Raw genomic sequence first — 6,000 nt, forward strand, 5'->3', positions numbered from 1 at the left:
ATTCTTCATTAACAAAATTGTTTTAGACACTCTAGTTCCTTTGCCTTTTCACATAAATTTTGGAATAAGCATGACTATGTCTACCAAAAAACCTTGCTGAGGGTATAAAATCAACTTACAAAGGTCAGTTACATTTCTATACTCTAATAATAAACTAACAGCAAGAGAACTCAAGAACACAATCCCATTCATAATCGCAACAAAAAGAATAAAATATCTTGGAGTAAACTTAACCAAGGAAGTGAAAGACCTATAAAATGAAAACTATAAGACATTACTGAAAGAAATTGATGATGACCTAAAGAAATGGAAAGATACTCTGTGTACATGGATTGGAAGAATAAACATAGTTAAAATGTCCATGTTACCTGAAGAAATCTACAGATACAACGTAATCCCAATGACATTCTTCATGGAAATAGAACAAAGAATTCTAAAATTCATATGGGGCAACAAAAGATCCCGAATTGCTAAAGCAATTCTGAGAAAAAAGAAGAAAGCTGGAGGCATCACAATCTCTTACTTCAAAATATACTACAAGCTACAGTAATTGAAACAGCATGGTACTGGTACAAAAAGAGGTGCACAGATCAATGGAACAGAATTGAAAGCCCAGAAGTAAAACCACACATCTACGGACAGCTAATCTTCGACAAAGGAGCTAAGAACATACAATGGAGAACGGAAAGTCTTCAATAAATGGTGTTGGGAAAACTGGACAGCCACATGCAAAAGAATGAAAGTAGACCATTATCTTATGCCACACACAAAAATAAACTCAAAATGGATCAAAGACTTGAAGTTAAGACCTGAAACCATAAAACTTCTAGAAGAAAATATAGGCAGGACACTCTTTGACATTGGTCTTAAAAGGATCTTTTCAAATACCATGTCTACTCAGACGAGGGAAACAAAAGAAAAAATAAACAAGCGGGACTTCATCAGACTAAAGAGCTTCTACAAGGCAAGGGAAACCAGGATCAAAATGAAAAGACAGGGGCTGGCTCCGTGGCTGAGTGGTTAAGTTCGCGTGCTCCGCTGCAGGCGGCCCAGTGTTTCGTCGGTTCGAATCCTGGGCGCGGACATGGCACTACTCATCAGACCGCGCTGAGGCAGCGTCCCACATGCCACAACTAGAAAGACCCACAACGAAGAATATACAACTATGTACCTGGGGGCTTTGGGGAGAAAAAGGAAAAGATAAAATCTTTAAAAAAAAAAAATGAAAAGACAACCCACTGATTGGGAGAAAATATTTGCAAATCGTATATCCAACAAGGGGTTAATCTCTATAATATATGAAGAACTTACACAACACAACAACAAAAAATCAAACAACCCGATCAAAAAATAGGCAGAGGATATGAACAGACATTTTTCCAAAGAAGATATACAGATGTCCAATAGGCACATGAAAGGATGTTCAACATCACTAATCATCAGGGAAATGCAAATCAAAACTAAGATATCACCTTACACCCATTAGAACAGTTATAATAACGAAGACAAAAAATAACAAATGCTGGAGAGGTTGTGGAGAAAAGGGAACCCTCATATACTGCTGGTGGGAATACAAACTGATGCAGCCACTATGGAAAACAGTATGGAGATTTCTCAAAAAACTGAAAATAGAAATACCGTATGACCCAGCTATCCCGCTACTGGGTATTTATTCAAAGAACTTGAAATCAACAATTCAAAGAGACTTATGCACCCCTATGTTCATTGCAGCATTATTCACAATAGCCAAGACGTGGAAGCAACCCAAGTGCCCATGGACTGATGGCTGGATCAAGAAGATGTGGTATATATATACAATGGAATACTACTCAGCCATAGAAAAGACAAAATTGTGCCATTCACAACAACGTGGTTGGACCTTGAGTGTATCACATTAAGCAAAATAATCCAGACGGAGAAAGACAAACACTGTATGATTTCACTCATGTGTGGAAGATAAACATATGGACAAAGAGAAATATTTGGTCATTACCGGGGGAAGGGGGGTGGTGGTGGGCACAAAGGGTGAAGGGGTGCACCCATATGGTGACTGACAAATAATAACGTACAAGTGAAATTTCACAATCTTGTAAACTATCATAACCTCAATAAAAAATAAAAATAAAAAAACATGTTCCGCTTCGGTGGCCTGGTGTCCACTGGTGGGATCCCGGGTTTGGACACGGCACTGCTCATCAAGCCATGCTGTGGCAGGCGTCCCATATATAAAAAAAAAGTAGAGGAAGATGGACACGGATGTTAGCTCAGGGCCAGTCTTCCTCAGCAAAAAGAGGAGGATTGGCAGCAGATGTTAGCTCAGGGCTAATCTTCCTCAAAACAAACAAACAAAAAACCCTTGCTGAGACTTTGATAGAAATTGCAAAATTTATAGATCAATTTAGGTGTTCTTTAATGTCTTTCATCAGCATTTTGTAATTTTCAGTGTACAGATCCTGACCAGCTTTTACACCTGAGTAGATGTATATTTAGTGATTGTAAATGGTATCATGTTTTAAATTTCAGTTTCCATGTGTTCCTCTCTAGCACATAAAAATGTGATTGCTTTTTGTGTGTTGATCTTGCATCCTTTGAACTTGCTGAACTTACATATTAGTTCTAGGAGTGTTTATCTAGATGACTCAGGATTTTCTATGTAGACAATCATGCCATCTGCAAATAAGGAACGTTTGCTTTCTTTCTGATCTATATGCTTTTTTAAAAGATATATACTTACTTATTATTTTGTGTGAGGAAGATTGGCCCTGAGCTAACATCTGTTGCCAATCTTCCTTTTTTTCCTTGAGGAAGATTGTCGCTGAGCTAACATCTGTGGCAATCTTCCTCTACTTTATGTGGGATGCTGCCACATCGTGGCTTTGACAAGCGGTGCTAGGTCTGTGCCGGGGATCTGAACCTGCAAATCCAGGGCCGCTGAAGCGGAGCACGCAAACTTAACCACTATGCCACCGGGCAGCCCCCTGGTCTGTGTGCTTTTTATTTCTTTTTCTTGCCTTGCTGTAGGGGCTAGGACTTCCAGTGCTATGAACAAGAATGATGAATGTATAGCCTTGTCTTGTTCCCTGTCTCACTTCCTGCGTTAAGCATAATGATAGCTGTAGGTGTTTTTGGAGATGCCCTTTATGACATTAAGAAAATTCCCTTCTATTCTGAGTGTACTCAGAGTTGGTTTCTTTTTTTATCATGATTTGGTGTTGGATTTTATCAAATGCTTTTTCTGCATTAACTCATATGATCATATGTTTTTTCATATGTTTTTTCTTCTTCAGTCTGTTGATATGGTAGATTGTGTCAATTGAGTTTTGAATGTCGAACCAACTCTGCATACCTGGAATAAATCCCACTTGGTCCTGGTGTATTATCCGTTTTATACATTATTGGATTGGATTTGCTTGATTTTTTTGAGGAAGATTAGCCCTGAGCTAACTGCTGCCAATCCTCCTCTTTTTGCTGAGGAAGACTGGCCCTGAGCTAACGTCCGTGTCCATCTTCCTCTACTTTATATGTGGGACACACATCACAGCATGGCTAGCCAAGCGGTGCCATGTCCGCACCTGGGATCTGAACCGGCAAACCTTGGGTCCCTGAAGCAGAACATGCGCACTTAACTATTGCGCAACCGGGCTGGCCCCTGCTTGATTTTTGTGTAGAATTTTTGCATCCAAGTTCAGGAGAGATATTGGTCTGTAGGTTTTTTTTTTTTTGTCTCCCCAAAGACCCAGTACATAGTTGTATATCCTAGTTGTAAGTCATTCTAGTTCTTCTATGTGGGATGCCACCACAGCATGGCTTGAGGAGCGGAGTGTAGGTCTGTGCCCAGGATCCAAACCTGCGAACCCTGGGCTACCAAAGCAGAGTGCACGAACTTAACCACTCGGCCACAGGGCTGCCCTGGTCTGTAGTTTTCTTCTCTTGTGTGTTGTCTTTGTCTGGTTTTGGTATCAGGGTAATAGTTGGGAAGTGCTTCCTCCTCTTGTTTTCTGGAAGACATTGTATAAAATTGGTCTTAATTCTTCTCTGTATATTTCATAAAATTCTCCAGTGAAAAACATCTGAGCCTGGAGATTCTTTCCTGGGAGTCTTTAATGATACAAATGCAATTTCTTTATTGACTGCAGGACTATTCAGATTATCTATTTCATCTTGGTAGGGTTTTGGGAGTTTGTTGGTTTTGAGGAATTGGCTCGTTTCTACGTTGAGTTTATGAATGTAAAGTTGTTTGTAGTAATTCCTCATTATTCCTTTAATAGCTGCAGAATCAGCAGTGATATCTCCTGTTTCATTTCTGATACTGGTAATTTGTGTTTTCTGTCTTTCTATTTGTGTCAATCTTGCTAGAGGTTTGTCAATTTTATTGATTTTTTTTTTCTGAAAAACCAGCTTTCTGTTTCATTGATTTTCTCCATTGCTTTCTTGTTTTCAATTGCATTGATTTCTGCTCCTACCTTTATTATTTCCTTCTTTCTTCTTGGTTTGAGTTTATTTTGCTCTTCTTTTTCTTGGTCCTTGAGGTAGGAATTTAGATAAGTGCTTTGAGACTTTTCCTCTTTTTCTAATATAAGCATTTAGTGCCATCAATTTCCCTCTCTGCTTTAGCTGCATCTCACAAATTTTGATTGTGATATTCTCATTTTCATTCAGTTTGATATATTTTTAAAAAATTTCCTTTGGGACTTCTTTTTTTTTAGAATTTTTAAAGTTTTTTAATTTTTTAATTTTAATTTTTTTTTGAGGAAGATTAACCCTGAGTTAACTACTGCTAACTTTTGCTGAGGAAGAGTGGCCCTGAGCTAACATCCATGCCCATCTTCCTCTACTTTATACGTGGGACACCTACCACAGCATGGCTTTTGCCAAGTGGTGCCATGTCCGCACCCGGGATCCGAACCGGCCAACCAACGGGCCACCGAGAAGCGGAACGTGCGCACTTAACTGCTGCGCCACCAGTCCGGCCCCTGAGACTTCCTTTTTGACCCATGGATTATTTATAAGTTTGTTGTTTACTTTCCAAGTGTTTGGACATTTTTCTGTTATCTTTGCGCTATTGATTTTGGTTTTATTCCATTTATAGCCAGAGAACATACTGTCTGATTTCAGTTCTTTTACATTTATTAAGGTTTGTTTTATGAACCAAGATATGGTCTATCTTAGTCAATGTTCCAAGAGTACTTGAAAAAAATGTGTACTCTTCTGTTGTTGGGTGAAGCACTCTATGAATGTCAATTAGATCCTCTTGGTTGACGGTGTTGTTGAGGTCTTCTATATCCTTGCTGAATTTGTCTACTTGTTCTATCAATTGCTGGGAGAGGGTTTTGAACTCTCCAACTCTCATTGCAGATCTGTCTATTTCGCCTTTCAGCTTTCTCAGCTTTCATAGCATGTATTGTGATGCTCTGCTGTTGGTGTATCCACGTTTAGGATTGCTATGTCTTTCTGATGGATTGGTCCTTTTAATATTATGTAATGTCCCTCTTTGTCCCCAGTAATTTTCTTTCCTCTGAAGTCTGCTTTATCTGATATTAATACGGCCACTTCTGCTTTTTTAAAGTTAATGTTTGCATGATATATCTTGTTTCCATCCTTTTACTTTTAACCTACCTACGTTACTATGTTTGAAGTGAGTTTCTTGTAGACAGCATATAGCTGGGTTGTGTTTTTTAAATCCATTCTGCTTATTTCTTTTTTTAATTGGTATATTTATCTTAAGGTAAATATTGATATGTCAGGACTTAAGTCTGCCATTTTACTATTTGTTTTCAATTTCTCATTCTTTTGCGTTTTTTTTTTGCTTGCATTCCTATGAGTTACTTGAACATACTTTAGGGTTCCATTTGAATTTGTTTCTAATGATTCTGAGTATTGTTTGCTTTGTATACTCTTCCTGGTGCTTGCTCTAGGCGGTATCATATGCATATATAACTTATCACAGTTTCCTGGTGTTCAAGTGAGTTCAGACTGACTAAATTCTGTTGACCTGTCTTC

The sequence above is a fragment of the Equus przewalskii genome, chromosome X (assembly GCF_037783145.1).
Source record: "Equus przewalskii isolate Varuska chromosome X, EquPr2, whole genome shotgun sequence".
Lineage (NCBI taxonomy): Eukaryota > Metazoa > Chordata > Mammalia > Perissodactyla > Equidae > Equus > Equus przewalskii.